The 21,317-nt window shown below is 40.7% G+C and overlaps 1 protein-coding gene across 3 annotated transcripts in view; it reads right to left on the reverse strand.

Annotated features, from left to right (window-relative positions):
- SEMA5A (semaphorin 5A) overlaps window positions 1-21,317 on the reverse strand; it is a 507,347-nt gene that overhangs the window by 404,070 nt on the left and 81,960 nt on the right. Inside the window, exon 1 of one of the 3 annotated variants that reach the window (XM_021939238.2) lies at window positions 9,856-13,073. The exons of the other annotated variants lie outside the window; for them this stretch is intronic. The gene's annotated coding sequence lies outside the window, so the exon portion shown is untranslated. Of the gene's footprint in view, window positions 1-9,855; window positions 13,074-21,317 lie in introns of those variants that run through there. 3 annotated transcript variants of the gene reach the window in all.

The following is a 21,317-nucleotide window of genomic DNA, read 5'->3' on the forward strand; positions in this document are numbered from 1 at the left end:
GACAGGGGCAAAAATGACTTCTTTATTAAAGCAAACAGGTTGCCAAAAACTAAGCAACTGCTCAAAATGAGCAATTTCTGTTATGGGCTCTCTAAGGACACCAGGGCCTCAGAATAGTGAATACTTTCTTATTTCAGCCACCATGTGCCAGATTTTCAAAGGGCAGGCTCACTTTTCATGCAGGCAATTTTGAAGCGCTTGCACAACTGGTTAATTTGCATGGACAACCGGCCTCTGGGCTTCCACTCTGACAGCTAAATTGATCAATCCTTTGTAGAGGAAAATCTCAGAGCCCAGGAAAAAAGAGTGTCTGAGACCCTTTGAAAAATGTGGTCTCTCAATTCCTACTTATTCAGAACTACACATCCAACAAGACTGACTCTGTAAGCAGCAGTTTGCCCACACAGAGGAGACTCAAGATTTAACTCTAGACCTAAAGTTAAGATTTAATTCTAATATTAAGATTTAACTCTTTAAAAAATTATTTAACTCCTCTTGTTACTTAACTATCTCTGTTAAAACATTAAAAAAAAAAAATGGGCTGGGTTCTTATATCAACCCTTGGGTCATTACATAGAAGAGCAAAATGCCTGCCACAGATTAAACCACATCTGACACCAAACCTTTCTCAGAGAAAAAGCTGAGCTGAGGCAGACAGGTCTGTTGAGAAATATGAAAACAGAGAGGAGCTCATTTATCCCATAAAAGTTGGCTAACTGAAATTCACAGTGAATTATTAGTGAAATGGCAATTGATAAAATCATTCAGAAAAATATTTTCCTAAAAACAGAACAGGCAGTAGATTTTCAGAAGTTTCCAACTACAAACTCAGAAAAGAGAAATGAAAGGATTTGCTCCTTCGACTCTGTAATGGAAAGGAGATTAGTATAAACCCGTGCAAGCCAATCCAATGTGCATATTGGGCTCTCCGTGACTTCACTTATTTTAGATACTTAAGCCCTAGTGTCACTGTTTTACATGGTATATACAATGATCTGGGCCAAGCCAATTGTGTTTTGCCTTGGAAGACAAACTCTGGTGTTCTATTCTGGCTTAAATCTAGCGAATGCTCTGGAGTCGTTTTAGAATGTTTGCTTCTTTGAATACATGAAAAAGAAGACTTTTAAATCCTTCTGAATCAGTCCCAATGACCTGTTGGGTCTTTCATCATCCAAGATGGGCACCAAGGCCTAAAGAAGAAAAAAGCATCCCACTTTCGCATTACGGCATGCAGGCAAGTTGCTCAGGAATGTGAATCATTCCACCTAAACATTCGTTTCATGTTCTATAGAGAACTTAACACTATACGAATCCCTGAGTGTGTTGCATAACCAAAAATCTAATTCTGTTCTATTTGTCATCCTCTCAATATAAATTAGTGATTAAAAAGGAGAAATAAGCTACAACACAACAAAACAGATGGTGTCTTACCTTCCTATAAACACTGCTGTGTTTAGAGAGTTTACACATGTGGGGGAATGTAATGACTTATTTTTTTCACATTTGGCAATGAGTCATGTCATCCATTTTAGCACAAACTGTCCTGAAACTTCCTCCCAAATGAAGACATGGAACAGTTTCACTAATATGCAAAAGCACCCATGCCAGCTGCCTTTGATTAGTCATGGTGCCGCTCTGCCCACTCTGCAGCCTTCATCTAGGAGAAAACCTGATCCAGTCAGACACCCAAACAGAACCAAAAGGTCAGCATGTCCTGAAGTCAACCTGCTGGGGAAGTGGATGCACTTTTGGAGGGGCCAAGATGCTTCTTCCCTTTGTTTTCCAACACATACCCTTAAAAATTCAACCCAGGAACTTGATTTAACAGTGTCCTCTTTACTTTGAACACTCTCCCCAACCTTGCTGAGCTATCCTGCGGACCTAACATATAGAGTTGGAAGAGAAACCATGAATAATCTCAGGAAAGTTCTAACTTCACCAATTATTAAAGGAGCCAGAGTCCATCCCAACTGCCAACATTCAATAGAAGTCCACGCTGTGAAACTCAATGGGAAGCAAACAAGACCAATCTGAAATGCAAACCATGTTTGACAAAACTGTGTTTCATTATTTTACACAGACAGTGCTTAGGGCTATGCCTGACACATGGTAAACCCCTAGCAGGGAGTTAGCCCCGCCCTTTCTGCCTATCCCAACAATGGAATTGGGTTTATGTTTCCCATTCATCATCTGTCAAGACAACTCCTCCCCTCCCTCTGTGGCATGAACAGTATTAAACTGACGGCTGGTGTTACTCAGCTTTTTGGTTTTGATTTGCTAAGCCATTGAGATAGTAACACCTCTCCTTGTGGTACCCGTGAAGTTTATTTATGAAACTAAATCCAAATCTCTGTAATTCTTGTTCTTTAGATTTTCTCTTATTGGCTTGACTTCATCACTGAAGCCATTCATCCTAACAGCCTTGCCTGCTGGCTCTCTGAAATCCAGGTGGCCCTGACATCCCAGTGTGATGTGGTTCCCTCTCCTCTGTGATGGTGGCACTTGATGCTGGCCTTTCTGTTTCTCCCATCACCCTCCATTGTTTACTTCTCTGTCTCCTGGTCAAGGGCGGGCTTCTGTCTTAGTCAGCTGACTTGGCATTCCCAAGGCCATGCCCAAGTAAATGAGCATATTCAAGAATAACAGTTTAGTTGGTGGGAATGGAAATTAATTCAACCATTTGGAAGACAGTGTGGCGATTCCTCAAAGACCTAGAGGCAGAAATACCATTTGACCCAGCAATTTCATTACTGAGCATGTACCCAAAGGAATATAAATCATTCTGTTATAAAGATACATGTACCCGTATGTTCATTGCAGTACTACTCACAATAGCAAAGACATGGAATCAATCTAAATGCCCATCAGTGATAGCCTGGATAAAGAAAATGGGGTACATGTACATCATGGAATACTATGTAGCCATTAATAGGGACAAGATCATGAACTCTGCAGGGACATGGATGAGGTTGGAAGCCATTATCCTCAGCAAACTAATGCAGAAACAGAAAACCAAACACCACATGTTCTCACTTACAAGTGGTAGGTGAACAATGAGAATGCATGGATACATGGGGGGGAACAACACACATTGGGACCTGTTGGGAGTATGGGGGAGGGAGAGCATCAGGAAGAATAGCTAATGGACGCTGGGCTTAATATCTAGGCGATGGGTTGACCTGTGCAACAAACCACCATGACACATGTTTACCTCTTCAATAAACCTACGCATCCTGCACATGCACCCTGGAACTTAAAATAAAAGTTGAAGAAAGAAAAAAGAAAAAAAAGAACAACAGTTTGATGAACATTTCTCACTTTTATCTCTGAATGTGTGTAAATATTAACAGGGGCATATCCCTAAAGTTAGCTCTAACATCAATCAAAATCACCCAAAAATGCAGGGAAAATTAATCCAGGTGGTACCTGGAGATGACCTGAGCCTCACCCAGATCTAGAAGATACCACACACAGAGAAGGTGCTTGGGTAACATTTGGCAGATAGCAGCGTGCAGGAGTCCCTTTCTTACAAGTGATTAGAGAAAACTGCAGCTTCCACGTCCAGAGGCTCTAAGCCTACCTTGATCCCATCTTTCCTCAAAATAAAATTCTCTTTTCAATCCTCCTTAGGAGGTTTTCTAGTCTCAGAAGAACCTTCCATGCTATTCATAGGAGATTAGATTCCCCTGTTTTACATAACAATGGCTGTCCATCCTGTTCATGCTCATAAAAGGACTCAACTTTGCACAGACTCCCCTGTGCAAACATACTGATGTCTCCCCTTCCTGTCCATTAAGCTGAGTCCCCTATACCAAGATCCTTCTACAGACCCCCCTGGGGCAGCTGTCTCGACTGCCCTTGAAAACCACTCTCAGTCTCAGAGACATCTCCAGAGGAGGAGGGCTGCTCATGAACACAGTCAAGCGGGCACAACGAGGCCAACCCGGTGGCCAACAGGGACCAAGAAGGAAAATAGTTTCCCCTTAGAAATATAAACAATATCTTTGTAAATGTCATGCTTATACTGATAATCCCCTTAGTAAGCTCATTTTCATGGATATCAGGCCAGTTGCTAAGTATAAATTGTTCCAATGTCTGAAATTAATGATACTTGGTTCAACAGGAGTGTTCCTGTATATAGCGATTCTATAGTCATTGATTAAAACAGTCCTCACTTTTGCTATCTGGACTCCCATTCTCCTTCTATAAGCATAGGCTTCAGGCTCCTTCACCCGCCCAATGACCTGAAAGCATCTGATCCCTCGCTGCTGCCTGTCACACCCCACACCCCTCATCACTCACCCAGCTGTCCCCTTTCCCCAGTCAGCCACAGAGAAAAGTTTGAAGGAGCTTTCTTCTCACTGCCCAGTTTTCTATTTTACAGAAGGCTTTAGAAAACACATATGTGCTCTGGCTAAAATAAAAATGAAATTATAATGTGATCTACCACATCAAAAAAAAAAAACTGAAAATAGTTTTAGTTAATTCAGCATCAGAAAATCAATATGTCCTTAGCAGCATTCGGTGCTTGACTTCAAAATGTGTGTTTTAATCTCGACTTTATTACATGTTGCATTTGGTTAGTTCACACTTAGAATTCTCATCAACTGCTTTTTAGGTCTGTGGATGGGAAAGTACTCCATAAGAGAAATCAGCCTAATAATTGAATACAGAGCTCTAAAAAGAAAGACTTGTATAACTCTGAAGGGGACAAAACAATGACGCAGAAATAAAGTCAGACTACAGCAGTTCAAAGACCTGTCCTTGTTTGTGATTTTTTTTTCTAATATACAGACTCAAGGGTTCAACTAAGAGGCTGTTGTCAGTTACGCTTCTCATCCATATCCTCTCTCAGATCAGCAGACATCTAGCCACTCTGCTGCGTGCTAATATAAAATCTGTCTCTGTCTCCTCACACGCCCCGTCAGAGAAACCATCTAATCACGAACCAGCCTATCATTACAGCAGCCACTGTAAACGCTGGGGAAATTAAACAATAAACAAGACTCCTCATTCAAATGGGAAGCTGGCAGCATTGTTGGGGAGATGACAAGACCCATCATTAGACTGGGAACACACTGCCTTGCCCTGTGTGCCCTTTACTGCTTCTCTTCTTCAGGGTGCGCTGGAAGAAAGGGCATAGCTATCCATTATTCACTGACAATCTCATAAGTCATGCCCCTTTCCTAACTATTGTAAAAGAGCTATAGTCAGAAAAGTGGGGTGAAATGTTGGTGACAGCTGCTTATCTCAAAGACTTCTAAGGTAAACCACCAAACCATAATTTGATGCAATAATATGGTGTTTATTGCTATTCCTTGATCAACTACTCCCAATCCCTTCAAGTTAGATTTCTCCTATTTTTGTATTCTGGAGTACACAGAGTTCTTTCACCAGTATTTAAGAAGATGCAAATTGATCATAACCTCCCTGAAATGGAAACGAGGAGGGTAAGAAATGGCCCAGGTTTCTTGATTCCCTCTGCTGTGAACTTGGGGCCATGTCACCTTCCCCGTCTTCTTTCCTGCATGGCTGAGGATGGCAGACAGCAACTCTCCTTAGCAGACAAGGCAACCTATCAGCATGGAGGAAACAGCAAGTAAGGACTGCAGTTCTACCTGAGCCACTGGTAGAAGAGGAGGAAAAAATAATGATGAAGGAAATCTGAAAAATTGAAAGGCATTAGCCCTACACTTAATCCACCTGATGTTACATAAAAAACTGTATCAGTAGAAACAGACTCTTCCTTTCACCCACTTCCTTCACCTTTTCCACCAGATTTCTTCCATTTGTCACCCCTGCAGCTCAGAATTGGCCCTGCCGTGTCTCCTAATGCTGAGGACAGACCATTAAAGAAAGGAAGGGCAGAGAAACTACAATGACATGGCTTTGTTCCCCAAGAACATTCACTCCGGAAGCTGTCACTGCTCAAAAGACATCTTCATTCTGGCTCAAATGGCCAGAGGGAGCTCCCTTCTCCTCAATTCCAATTTGCTTTGACAGACACGTGGCTGTGAAGCAGTGGTTTGCTTCCCGGAGCTGAAGCTGCACTGGAATTCCAAAGCTGCCCTAGCCCTGTCAACAGAAGTCAGCAGCTTGAAGAGGAACTGCTATCCAGTCACAGTCAGCGTTCCCTGACACCTGATAATACACAGTCTCCCAGGCAAGATGCATCCCATCTCAGATGATTCCAGCCCTGCCTCTAATTGCTCCCACCAGGGCAAAAAGGGTGGCATTCTGTTTTGGAAATAATTATTAAGGCCATGTTGAAAAGAAAGTCAAGGTGAACCCCCGCAAATACGGCTGCATTCTTTAACCCAGACCAAACAAAACTTTCTTTGAGCTTCTAGCCACACTCTCCCAAAACAAAATTTTAAAAGAAAAACTGAGATGCACTGCTAAATTATATAATGAGAGGCACCCCAGTTTCCTCACCCAGCTTGTTACCGAAGAAGCTATTTATTACAAAACCTCCAGTCACTGTTCTCCTCCAGGTCCATGCAGAAGCAATGAAGCCCAAGAACAATAATGCCATCAGGAGGGCAGGCAAAAAGCTCAAATTAGCTCCCAAAGGGGTCTAATTCATCATCCAGGAAGGACTGTTCTAAGAGGTGCCTCAGAGGGAAAAGCCTGTCAAATGACTCAATGCCACCAGACGCTGATCTGCCACCAGAAATGCTACAACCACCACAGATACTTACTGTGATAGACAGAAAATCCTGCTTCATTATCCTAAGTCTAAACATGTACTTTATACCTGTGGGATTCAAAGTACAAAAGGTGTCAGATCAGTCTATATGTTATTTATTTTACATAGCAATTGAGATTCATGAAAGAAAAATACAATTGGTCCTCATTATCCATGGATTACATATTTGCAAACTCACCTGTTAGCTAAAGTGTATTTGCAACCTCAGAATAAAAACTTGAGGCACTTCCCAGTCATTCATGGACATGAGCAGTGAAAATTTGAGTCTCCTGACACAGGCATTCCCAGTCAAGGTCAGACAAGGTAATCCTACACGTTCTTGTTTCAGCTCTCATACTGAAAATAAGTTCCACATGCTCTATTTAGTGCCACATTTTTTGCACTTTTGTAATTTTTGTTGGTGATTTATTTGTTTAAAATGGCCCCAAGGATAGGGCTGCAGAACTAGCTGGTATTCCTAAGTGCAGGAAGGCTGTGATGTGCCCTATGAAGAAAATGCATGTCTTAGATAAGCCTTGTTTAGGCATCAATTGTAGTGCTATTGACCATGAGTTCAATGTTAATGAACCAATTGCATATATTAAATAAGTTGTCTTTAACAAAAAATGCACTTGAAACAAGATTATTTATTGATCAATTGACAAAAATATTGTGACCAGAGGCTCGCAGGAACCTAACCCTGTATTTCCCCTAGGAGCAATAGTTCAGGTTTTGCTAATTCAGTGTTTACTGTGACTTCATAGAGTATAATTACTACATGCTGTCAATGATAAGGAGAATCGACGTAAAATATCAAAGGACATGAGCAACAGATATAATACCCAATCAGCGTTCCCCAGCCTGACATAGCATCACAACAGCCTAACCTGAAGGACTGTGTAAGTAGAGTTTTTTCAGTTCACTCAGAAGAATAACCAGCTCCATAGATGGAGATCCAAGGGAAGCTACCTACTCACTCCTGAAAGCAAAGTACTAGCCCTCTTGCTTCAGGGGAGCACAGAACTCATCTTGCTGACTGCAAGCTGGGAGCCACTGGTGCCTGACTGTCTAGCACTAGTCACCCTGGGCAGAGACCTTTCTGAAGTCATCGTACAGTGAAAAATAGACTCCTCAGATACAGAAATCTGTACCATTGACGGGCATCAGAGACAACAGGCTGGTGGCCAAGGTCACGTGTTGAATGGAGGGAGGAGGCTCTGGCTGTGACTCATGGGACTCTTTACTGCTCTCATTACATAATGTGAACCAGATCCTCATCTTCTCATCAGATAATGATCTTTGCTCTCCAGACTTAAGGGGTGATTACAATCTGAAGAGTTGACTGTGTCTCATTCCACTTGTGATAATATATTCCTGATGACCAAGGCTAACTGAGGCTATTAACTTGAATCTTCAAATACCAACAGTCATAAGCGGTCCCTTTGATATATTCGCATCTGTTATGTGTTGAATTGAAAAAGGTTTTCTTGCTACAAAATGTATAAAGGAGAAAAAGTTAAACTGGTACAGAACAGCCAGTTCTGTTTTTTCCAATCCAGGAAAGCATCTTAATTCAATTGAATAAATTTTAGTACACTGAGATCTTTAACGTAAAAGCAAAACAATACCAAAAAGCAAAGTGATCCATAAATGTCACAGCATAAAAAGGTCCAAAGCCCTCACTTTATTGCTTCCTGATAGTCTTAAGCACTTCTCCTCTAGCAATGTTTTCCTCTGTATTATAATCTTAAAAATTATAACCACTACCTTTTGGAATGGAATTGGCTTCCTTTTAAACCACTTTCCTGTCTTTATGATGAAAAGGAAATTTGAGTATCTTTCTCTACCTCCATTTCTACATGGTCAGTTGTCAAAAGAAAGTGAACAAAAATAAAAGAACTAGATGACACGTGTTCTCAGATCCAGAAGATGTACTAATAAAGGGATGCACGTACTATTTTGCAGATCCTAGAAGACTAATGTCTATCACGATCACAAAAAAATTCTAAGTTGGTAGTCTCATAAATGGATTCATGAAGAAAATCAGAATAATTTATGAGTTATAAATCAAACTCAAGAGTTACAAATAGGATTAAGGTACCAGAATTTTCATTCCACCAGCATCAGATGGGGCTTTACCTGACCGTGTCCCTGAGGCTGAGTGAACTGCAGACTAACTGCACCTCTGCCCGAGTTCTCTGCTCAGATAGCATATTGCAGTTTACTTTATTTTACTTTATGTATTATTATTGTTATTATTATTATTATTTGAGACGGAAACTCACTCTGTCGCCCAGGGTGGAGTGCAGTGGCCTGATCTCGGCTCACTGCAAGCTCCACCTCCCGGGTTCACACCATTCTCCTGCCTCAGCCTCCCGAGTAGCTGGGACTACAGGCACCCGCCAACACGCCTGGCTAATTTTTTTGTATTTTTAGTGGAGACAGGGTTTCACCATGTTAGCCAGGATGTTCTCGATCTCCTGACTTTGTGATCTGCCAGCCTCAGCCTCCCAAAGTGCTGGGATTACAGGCGTGAACCACCGCGCCCAGCCGCATATTGCAGTTTATTTCTAGAGAAAGCATCAGGACTGGGAAGCAGTATGTCAACACGAACGGGCCAGAACAGAGAAGGGTTTGAAACTGTAATCAAGCAATCTCATAATAAGAAATTGTGAGAATTATTTAAAAATGACTATTCCATTTGACTTTTCAGCCAAACCATGCTCTAAAATTCCCCCAATCTCTCAGAATATTAGAAGCTAAAATAAGGATGTGTGTATAAATACATTAACTGAGAGCTTTAAAGAGATCTGGTGACAACATGAAAGGAAGGCTTAAGACCCACTAAAATTTTGAACTGAGCAGCAGAGAAATGGTTGTTATCTGACTAAAACTTACAGAAGGCCCTTCTTCTTCCGGGAAGCAGGAGTGGGTCCGCAGGGGACACAATATGGAGAGCCTCAAATCACAAAGCACTGAGAGGAAAAAGGGATCAAAAGAATTTCAGGACAATCCAGAGGAGGTGCTTAAAAAGAATCAAGTCTCTGCCAAAGACAGAAAGAGCCAGCTCTTTGTTTCAGAGAGGCCTGCAGCTACAGGACTTAGATTGGGGCATAAATTCTAATTAAAGTAAATCTTTCTAGATTCCCTGAAGAATTTCCACTCACCAGTTTCATCTTTCAGTGCGGCTTGAGCTACTTGCTACACGGCTTGACCCAGAGCTGCTCTGTCCCTGGCCATGCCAAGGAGGAAACTGTGTGTGGCAGCCACGCTCTCCCTACCTGGGAGGTTTATCCTCTTCTGCAGCTGGCTGCTTCTGTAAAGACAAGCGTCAGGCTCTGGGTACAGATGAGCATCAGGATTTGACCAGGGAAGAGGAAGGAGGTTAGGAAGCAGAGAACAAAACACAGCAAAACAAGAAAATTAAAACCTCTAACCTTCAAGGGATTTCAAGGAGAAAACAGAGGAAAAAGAACAAGTAGAAAAAAGGAAGGCTTCTTTGAGCAGGCAGAGCAAAATTAAGGACACCTGTGATTTTAGGCGCTAACAAAAAGCAGATGTCGTGGCCTCAGACTCCCGTCCCTTCAACCCAGTCCTCATGCAGCCTAACTGGACCCCAAACCACAAAGGGGCTGGAGGAGAAAAGGGAGGTCTAAGTCAGCCCAGCTGCAATAACAAAGGCAGAAGTCTGGAACCACAAAAGCTTTTAAAAATAAACATTGTGATTCAAGGCAAGGGGGTGGGAAACAGCATTGGGGGAAACTTCAAGAAGCACTGGCTCTCAGCAGACATCATTTTAAAAACCCATTTGGAAATTGCCATTCAATGAGGTGTTTAAATGAGGCTGTCTTACCTAAGTAGAATAGGATCAAACAGAGAGATCAGAAGTACCCTGCCCTGCTCAGACTGTTCTACAAAGCAACTAAACTTGCCTTTCATCTCTCCAGGAATACTTTCTCCATCAAAAACTTAAAGCCTCTAAGACACTGCAAGCATCTGGAGTTTTCATACTGTTATACCCCCTACGCATTCTAGATCGAGCCTAGCAAATTAGCCCAAATATGTATCTATTTCAGAGCTTTTTAGGAAAATAAGTGGTCACCCTGTTTGTACTAACCACCCGCTGCTTCTAAATTCAATGTCTGAATGTGCAAACGATGGCCCAGAACTTCCTAAGATACTTAAAGAGGAAACATGTGGTAAACCTACAACACACGAACTCTCCTTGAAGAGGACTTCTCAAAAGCTCCTCAGAGGAGTAGAAATCGCACCATGATCTAAGTTCACACCCTGTCACCAGTTTCTACCTGTGCAGAGTATATATGTATTTCTGTTGTTTTTTGTTTTTTTTTTAATAAAACTCCTCTCAGTTTCTTCTTCTGTAAAAGAGAGGTAACAGCAACCAGGTTGCAAGTAAATGTTGAGGTTTCAACAAAATGCATGCCAAGTTCCTCACTCAAAATTGCTCTTAACCCTTCAATATTATTATCATCATAACAAACAATTATTTCTGACATCAAAGGGCTGATGGTTAAGAGTGTTGGAATGGTCTACTCTACAAGCCTGCATCCATGACTTTACCCATCTGTGCCTCCTTGCTTAATATAAAAACGAGGTATGTTAGATTAATTTCTTTAAGGCCCATTTGAGGATTAACACGTCTAGTTGTCTGGGAATTTGATTTCTTCTTCTGTATATTGCAACTGTAAGGATTCATCCTATTGTGATTAGGAAAATTTTTTTCCTCCAAACAACTTTTCAAAAAAAGAAAAATTAAATACATTAATTTGATGCCTTTGGGGGCAATAAGTTTTGAAAGGGTCACAGGACAATTGATATGAGGTACAAAAGGAAAGAAAATTAATTATTGAAAACCCAGCATCTCTCCTTTTATTTGAGGGTGAGACAATGCCATTATGTATCACAATGTGTAAGGGCACAAAGAGCTAATGACAAAGGGCCTTTTTTGTTCCCTAGTCATAGCAGTTTTGTTCTAAATCACCAAGTCTGCTACCTCCTAAAAACTGATCTGATGAATCTTTCACTCTTTCTCAAGCTTTCGAAATAATGTAGAATCCATAAACCCTAAACTAAGATGAATATTTGTCAATGACACTCCTTCGTCATACTTTAAGCTGCTCCTCCTCATAAGCACATCAGCAACAAGGCAGTTAAGGTGATGCAGACGGCAGGCACTCGCCCATATGCCACCCAGCACACCAAGGTGGCTTTTGGTCAGATTGCCCAGCAAGCTACACAAGATGTTGGCAAACTGCTCTGGGGCTGTGGGAGAGATCCAAACACAGAAGCTCCAAGGGTGAGGGAGGGAAGACTCTGCAGAGAACCAGGAATCCGTGTTCAAAGCTGAGTTTGCTGTGAAATGGAGCACAGGATCCCTGAATTCCATGAATAGCAGTGCCAGCTCCTTGGAACATGTATGAGCATCAGTTTGGCAGGAACCCAATGACAAACAACAGATATAAGAAGCTGAGAGGCTCCTAGGCAGGGAGTCCCAATGATGTGCACATTTTACAATCAGATTTGTACCACGGACATCCTTTAATGCCCCCAGGGACAACTTTCAGTTTCAGTTAGAATAAGGTAAGTTGTGTTGTAGGAAAGCTGATTCAAGTAGTCTTAGAAGACTCAGCCAATAATTTGATCTATTTTTATAAGACAATATGAACCAGAAAGATTTTTATCAATGCCAGTGGCAATAGTGTATATAATATGCTATACATAGTATATAAGGTTAATAGCTAATATCAAATCTTAACTTTTTTTAAAAAGTCCCATAATTCCACTATTTTCTTTAAAAATTAGAACTGTTTCCTGGAAAGCCTTTGATGGATCATGATTTAAACAGCTTTTAAGGCAGCTACCCTGACACCTGCTTCCTCCTGTTCACACACCTGCATGATCCCTTGAAGGTAGGTGGGACCTGTGACTTGTTTCTACCAATAGAACACAGCAAAGATAATATAGATGCATGATTGTGTGATTATAATATATAAAATTGCAGCACCCATCTTGCCAGCATCCCTTTCTCCCTGGCTAGCTTTTGGATTCAAACAGCAAGGCTGGAGAAATCCATATAACAAGGAAGTGCAGGCAGCCTCTAGAGCTGAAAAAGCCTCCAGCAAGAAAATGAGGCCCTCAGTCCTACAACCACAAGGAAACGAATTCTGCCTACAGCCTGAATGAACCCTGAAGCAGATCCTTCCCCAGTTGAGCATTCAGATGAGATCACAGCCCCAGTCAACTGTCCTTGATTGCAGCCTTGCAGAAAACTCAACAAAGCTGGATCTAGACTTCCAATCCATAGAAATGGTGACATAATATAATGTATATTCTTTTAAGTCACTAAGTTTGTTGTAATATTTTTATGAGTTGATATTAGTAGATAACTGATAAAGATCATTAAATCTCAAGTTGTTAAATACAGAGAAAGATAAATAATTTTATTTAAAATGAATCTATATGATTGTTTATTCAATGGAACTGGTCTATAATAAAATATAAATGTATATTTTAAATGCCTGATTTTTTTTAAGGTTCTTTTTAATTACAGCACAAAATCAGGCATTGCAGATAACTGATTCCTTTTCCATTTACAATTCTGCTGTGATTCTAAAGAAAACAAGGTCAAAATCAAATAAGTGAAATAAAATAACATAACATCAGAATATCAGCATTTGATCATTAATTCCCACAGAGAGTTCAGCTTTTAAACTGACCTATGATGATTAGACAGTGCCACATCATCTTCTGTCAAGATTTGTTTTCAAATTTTTGGTAGTTCATATAAAACACCTCTGAGAATACTCAGTAGGAGATTTTTATTTTGATTTTATCAATAATACAAATGAAGAATCTGATTGTTGACTAGGCAACAGTAAAGTACTGTATTACTAAATTGTGTAATGATAGGAGTTCATGGGTTAGAAAAACTGTCAGTGAATTTACAGAAATACATTTAATATTGTCATAAATATAGACTTTAAAAATACATATAACAAAACAGTTTTAACAAAACAATACATTCAAGCAAAGATGCAAGTCTATTTCAACAGATTAAGTATATCCCCAAAACATGAAACAGCCTATGCAGATACTAAAGTATTTTTAAAAGCATATTTATGAGTTATAATTGGTATATTATTTCAATCTGTCTACTATTAAAGATTTAAAAACTAGTAATAAAATATAATACGCTAGATGTTCAAGTAGCAAAATCCTACTCACTCAAAGCAAAATGATTTTGATTACTTCTTTACTTTCTGGAAAAACAGAGAAAAATGATTTTCAGTCTTGAAATGTTTATCAACTTGAAACTGAAAGAAACATTCCAAATTTCCATTTTTGAACTCCCAAATATTAAGGAATTGCTGTCTTCTAAAATTAATTCTCCTTTTAATGATAGTGTATGACACAATCAAATGAAATTATTTGTTATATTAAAGCCATGTATTCCCTTACTAAGAAGCAGCTATGAGAACCTTTGTCATTGTGCTTTGAAATTTGTCAGCTTATTACCCTGAGACTTAAATGTTGTTAAGCCAATATCTATTTTGTTATTTTTATGAAGAGTAAGCTGACAATTTTTCCCTCAATTTGCTATCTTAGATTTCCCTAAACCTTGCTTAGCAAGTACTCTATCACTTCTCTTGGTCTTAACTCCAAAGATGGATGAGAAAACTTGAGTATAGACAGGCTCACTGTAATTCACATCATTCATGGAAATGCCTCTTTCGTTGGTCATTGGCTTTTCTCAAACATACACTTAGCATAGAGATGACCTTGCACAGAAATGATGGTTAAAAGCTCAGGTGTGAAGATCAGCTAGGAAACTATTTTGGCAAAGTAGGAACGTGGAAAAGCTGAATACCAGGTATTATTTCAGATTTGGTTTTGTTCTCCTCAAGGTGTCTTACAGAGAATGCTCACTGAATCTTTCAGGGTATCTTAAAGGCATGGAAGATTATAACTTAGGAAAAAGCAAATATCATGACCAAGAGCTGACATCAAATGGAAATGCTTACAGCAGTAGCAGTCAGCTGCCTGAAAACCTCGGCTTCTCCCTGTTATTACTAATGGCCCAGGTAAGGCAAAGTCCTTAGTCAGAAACTGAAAAATCAATTATTGGCTGACACGTACTGGTTGACCTGACAATAGAATGGCATAGAGAATAATATTTTTCCAAGTAAAGGCCCATCATCTTCTGTTTTTTTACAGTATGAATCAAACGTGGGGTCAGGAATACCTGCTCAGAAACACCACGGTGGTATCACTCCAGCACACCTTGCTACCTCTCTTCCCTGAAGGATGCATCTGTAAGAAGCGGTGTAATTAGAGATACTTCACTGCACAATCATATGTGGAGGAAACAGCAATAGTATAGTCCTGCAGAGACAACTAAGTAAGAGACAGGCAACGATTTTTTTATTTAAAAAGTTATGAGTATAGTCTAAATAGTTTGGTGTGCTTGCACACACATATGAACGTACTCCGCAGATGCTTGCCATTTATCATTCTGTTACCTAGGATGGGACTTCCATTCTGTCCTATAATCTCTAAGTTAGCCTTTCTAGCAAGAAAAAAATCAGGGATCAAAAAGACACTGAAACTGTGGCAACATAAAAGACAAAAACACAAATGTCTTGATCACTGGCCTATATCCATTGCTAGGATGGTGGCACTGCTATCTACAACCTTGGCTTAAAGACCTCAATCCCACGACTTTCTCATACTCGAGTTCTAGAAGTGTCTCTACCCCAAACCTAAACAAAGTGTTCACCAAGTCTTCCCCAAAATTGCCTCTTACATGAGCATGTTTTTTAAAGAAGACATACATGCGGCCAACAAGCACACGAGAAAGATCTCAACATCACTGATCATTGAAGGAATGCAAATCAAAACCACAGTGAGATACCACCTCACACCACTCAGAATGGCTATTATTAAAAAATCAAAAAATAACAGATGCTGGCATGGTTACAGAGAAAATCAATGCTTAGACACTTTTGGTGGGAGTGTAAATTAGTTCAGCCATTGTGGAAAGCAGTGTGGTGATTCCCCAAATAGCTAAAAAACAGAATTACCATTCAACTCAGCAGTCCCATTAATTGATATACATACCCAAAGAAATGTATATCATTCTACCATAAAGACACAGGCATGTGTATGTTCATTGCAGCACTATTCACAATAGCAAAGACATGGAATCAACCTAAATACCCGGCAATTTTAGACTGGATAAAGAAAATGTGGTAGATATATAGCATGGAATACTATGCAGCCATTAAAAAAAAAAAAAAAACAAGATCATGTCCTTTGCAGGAACATGGATGAAGATGGAGGCCATTATCCTTAGCAAACTAACACAGGAACAGAAAACCAAATACCGCATGTTCTCACTTATAAGTGGGAGCTAAATAGTGAGAACACATGGACACAAAGAGAAGAATAACAGACACTGGGGTCTATCAGAGGGTGGAGAGGGAGAGGAGAGAGAGGATCTGAAAAAATAACTGAGGAGTACTAGGCTTGGGCCGGGCGCGGTGGCTCAAGCCTGTAATCCCAGCACTTTGGGAGGCCAAGATGGGTGGATCACGAGGTCAGGAGATCGAGACCATCCTGGCTAACACGGTGAAACCCCGTCTCTACTAAAAATACAAAAAACTAGCCGGGCGAGGTGGCGAGCGCCTGTAGTCCCAGCTACTCGGGAGGCTGAGGCAGGAGAATGGCGTAAACCCAGGAGGTGGAGCTTGCAGTGAGCTGAGATCCAGCCACTGCACTCCAGCCTGGGCGACAGAGCAAGACTCCATCTCAAAAAAAAAAAAAAAAAAAAAGGAGTACTAGGCTTAATACCTGGGCAATGAAATAATCTGTACAATGAACCCCCATGACATAGTTTAACTATATACAAACCCACACATGTATCCCTGACCTTAAAAGTTTAAAAAAAAAAAATTTTTTTTCAAGAATGCCCTGGGACATGAACAATAAAAATGCCTTTTGTGGATGCTTAAAAAAAAAAAAAAAAAGAAAAGAAAAGAACAATAAGGATGCAACTTGCATCCAAGCTCTCACAAAAGACTCATCTTGTGGGAAACTCTCTTAATTTATTTTGAGCAAGAAAGTCTTATTGGGGAACCAGATAGTCTGAAGAAAAGCAGAGAAAGTGTTCTCAAGTGCGAAGTATGGCTTCTGACCACGAATTCTAAATAAAAGATCATTGAAACAACTACAGGGAGAGAGGGAGGTTTTGTGATAAACTGCATTTGACAGAGTTCCTTTAGATCTAGAAAAAAACAAAACCCTACATACACTTATGGTATCGCCTAAATACTAAAGGCTTCTCGAGGGAAGGGCAGGAGGTCAGGACAACATCATGAACAATTAAGTATTATTTTCCAGGCAACTTAATTTTTTATTTTTCTAAACTTTGTCAGTGGTAATTATTCTCTAAAGAAAAGGAGCCTTTATCCTGAGCCTGAGTAAACATGGTGAAGTTGCTATAGAAATAAAAAAGCCAAAATCTAAACCATAAAAAAACTCTGGTGCTAAAAATGGATACTCTCATTTTGCTGCAAAATTATAGGTTCAGCAGGTGCTCCGAGCCACTGAGACCTCTGCTGCCAGCGTGGGGCTTTCCTCTGTCCCTAAGCAGCTCACTGTCTTCCAAGGAAGCAAAGTCATAGAAATGGCAAGGTGTATTAAATATTCTGGTAGTAGATGCTAGACCACCAAAGTTGTTTCAAATCAACAGCTGTAAGCATCAGACTTAGCCTGGAATGTGTTCTCATCTGGCTCTGTTGGAAAAGTACTCCACACCCCTTGAAGGTGTTTTACTGTGTCTGTGTTGTGGCTTTGGGGGAACGCTATCTATGTTGTTGTTACTGGTTGATAAGCTACACTCTAAAGGCAAAATCCAAAGGAGTCTTTTAAAATCTGTGATGCTGTATTCAGATTTTCTAAACCTTGACACTGTTGACATCTGGGGCCAGATAATCCTCTGTCATGGGCGGGGCTGGTCTGTGCATGGTGAGATCCTGAGCAGTGTCCCTGGTCTCTACCCACAAGATATGAGCAGCAGCTCTTCCCACCCTGAATGACAACGCCAAAAATATTATTAGACATTGCCAAATGTCCACTAGGAAACAAAGTCGCCCCTGATTAAAAGCCACTGTGTTAGATCCATTTAATAGTATAACTTTCAAATGAGGCCTTGAAAAGTATACGGTAAATCTATTTGCTTCCCTATTTGGAAGATAAACAGTTACATGAAAAAAGCAGGAGCCAGAACAGTGTCTAAACTCCCATTTCTTACTACGAGTATGCATACATACACACATTTCCATTGGCTTAGAAAATTTCTGGAAAGAACTGTTAAGAAGATGTTTATAGTGCTTGCCTCTGGAGAGGGAAGTGTTCACACTTTCCTAGTGTTTTAACCGTTTACTATACTCACATACCCCTTTTCAATCATTTTAATAACATATTTTAAATAATTTTAATAACATATTTTTAAGTCACATTCAATATATTTTTTAGAAAGCAGTAGGTGTAGGTGTTGCTTTTCAGTCATGTTAGAGTTAAAATGGGGTTTTCCAAGCCATTTGAAATTCCAAAGCCTCCACTGAAGGAGCTGGGTCCCAGGCTTGGATGCCATCTGCCGGCAGCAGCCCCAGCCCTGGCATGGAAGCTTGTAAACTATCACAGCCTCCTTTGAGTGGCAAACAGAATAAAATGGAAGCAAGTGCCACAAATGCCCACAAGTGATGTGGTCATCATTCTCTGGAACAAGATCCTTAGTCCTAAAGCACTTGGGTCTCTTTTGGAGCAGACACCGGTGGCAAGTCCCACAGAGGTCTGCAGCCACCATGAAGAGCGGTCTGAGTTCTCCATCCAGCACGATAGTCTGCAAGCGTGTGAGGACCTGTGGCTCGTGTTTCCTAGTAATCCCCCAAAATGCTTCCTTGAAATGCTTCTTTCAGAAGCCCCAACTACAGTTACCTGGAACGAGCTGTAAAACTGTATAACATGAGGTCATTTCATTCTGGATTCTGGCTCCCCAACAGAATCAATAAGAAAACATCAAAATGCTGGGCCCCTGGCCTGCTGCTGACTTGCTGAATCAGGACCTCTGGGTATGGGAACACAGTCTCATTGTTAACATGTTACCAGATGTTGCTATGAAACTTTCTGCTTATCTGTGGGTCAGTATTCAAGAGTTTCCCTAATTTTCTTTTTTTTTTTTTTTTTTTTTTTTTTTTTTTTTTTTTTTTGAGACGGAGTCTCGCGCTGTGTCACCCAGGCTGGAGTGCAGTGGCGCGATCTCGGCTCACTGCAAGCTCCGCCTCCCAGGTTCAGGCCATTCTCCTGCCTCAGCCTCCGAGTAGCTGGGACTACAGGCGCCCGCCACCACGCCCGGCTAGTTTTTTGTATTTTTAGTAGAGACGGGGTTTCACCATGTTAGCCAGGATGGTCTCGATCTCCTGACCTCGTGATCCGCCCGCCTCGGCCTCCCAAAGTGCTGGGATTATAGGCTTGAGCCACCGCGCCCGGCACAGAGTTTCCCTAATTTTCAAGTTGAAATAAGAATCTTATGTAAAAGATAGTGACTCTCCCAAGGGCTGAAATTTACAGATTTTCCCAAAAGAGACTCCATGTCTCAATCTTGAAATGGTTGGTAGAAATTTATGCACAAAAAAGGAGCATTTTAAAGACTTATCATGTGCCAAGATAAATTAATACAGTCAACCCTCCATATCCATTGGTTCCATGTCTGTGGATTCAACAATCAGGGGTGGAAAGTAATTGGGATAAAGAAATTTCACAAGGGCCATAAGGCAAAACTTGAATCCACCATGTGCCAAATACTATGTTGAATCCAAGCAAATGAAATGATGTATAGGTATTATATTGGATATTATAAGTAATCCAGAGATTATTTAAAGTATATAGGAAGATGTTCACAGGTTACACAGTAACACTACACCATTTTCTGTCAGAGACTTGAGCATCCACAGAGTTTGGTATCCACAGGTTCTTGGAACCAATCCCCACGGATACAGAAGATGACTTTATTCTCCATCTATATTCCATTGGGCTGACGGCCATGTAGGTATTTGATTACTTTTTACTGTTTTGGGTCCTTGGGAAAAACAACAAGCCATGCCTAGAATGATAAGGTGACATCTGAACAGGTTCCCCAAACACAAACAGGAGCATGCATGGCACTGAAGTGAGACAGTGAGAAGAGAACTTCAGAGAGAAGTCCATTGTTGCTAACCACAGAGGACCCAGTGGGGAATTCAGAGAGAAATTACAAGTTAAACCAATGCTAATTGTTGACCAAGAAGGCCTTAACATTTCTTTCTCTCAAGGGTAATGTCAAGCCAGCCAAGGTCTGAGAGTTGGGGGTGCAAGTATCTGAGCAGCTGTACACACAAATACCTGGGGACCAATGTGGAGATCACTGGGAAACAGGATTAGAACAGTAGGACTAAGAAAAGTCCCCAGGCAGTGAAGGAATCATGCCTCACACGATCAGCGTGGTTGAAGAGGATGGAAAAGAAGGGCTATGGAAGGGCTATTGAGCAGTGAAGTTATTTATGAGATAGAATTTTGTGGCTATTTGAGAGGGGGTTTGGAAAAAAAGGGTAAAACTTAGAATGATTCTGAGATTTCTAGTTTGGGAAACTAGATACGTGTATTTATAGACAAAGATAAGGAAATCCAATTACCAAAAAGTCATTAAATGAATACAATCTGCTCTTACATTACTATAAAGTTATTATTTTCCATGTTTATCATAAATATTTCAGAGCTAATTATCTGGGCTTGGTTTCACTTGTGTACTTGGCTGATTTTTCTCATTCCTCCTCTTCCCACTCAGCATTAAATAATTGGCATCCACTCCCAATGAGCATTTCTGAAATACTCTTCAAAGTCATTGCCAAGGGAGAGACTGCCTTTTTGGATTGGTGTGTCTCAGATTTATCACAAGAGTGGGCAGATGTGAGGGAAAAGGAGAATGAGCTTTGGCAGTAACAGTGCAGAGAAGAGTTTCATTATTCTTAGTGAGCACCAAAAGGCAAAAAGGCATCCTCATAAATCATTGTCCAAACCAATAGCCTTCCCCACAGACAAAGTTTTGGACCTTCTCATCTTTTGTGCTAAAAGAATCAGATGCCAAGAACAGGGAGATGAGATGCATGAATTGTTCTTTTCTTTGTTTTTGTTTTTGTGTTTTGTGTTTTTTTTGAGACGGAGTCTTGCTCTGTTGTCCAGGCTGGAGTGCAGTGGTGTGATCTCGGCTCACTGCAATCTCCGCCTCCTGGGTTCAAGGGATTCTCCTGCCTCAGCCTCCTGAATAGTTGGGATTACAGGCACCCACCACTATGCCTGGCTAATTTTTGTATTTTTAGTAGGGACAGGGTTTCACCATTTTGGCCAGGCTTGTCTTGAACTCTTGACCTCGTGATCCACCCACCTCAGCCTCCCAAAGTGCTGGGATTACAGACGTGAGCCACCACGCCCGGCTGCATGAACTGTTCTGAGGCCTGATGAGCGTTTGCTTATTCCCAGGTTAGAACTCCAGGCACCTTCCACTTCCATGGGT

Source organism: Papio anubis, chromosome 5 (assembly GCF_008728515.1).
Source record: "Papio anubis isolate 15944 chromosome 5, Panubis1.0, whole genome shotgun sequence".
NCBI classification, from domain to species: domain Eukaryota; kingdom Metazoa; phylum Chordata; class Mammalia; order Primates; family Cercopithecidae; genus Papio; species Papio anubis.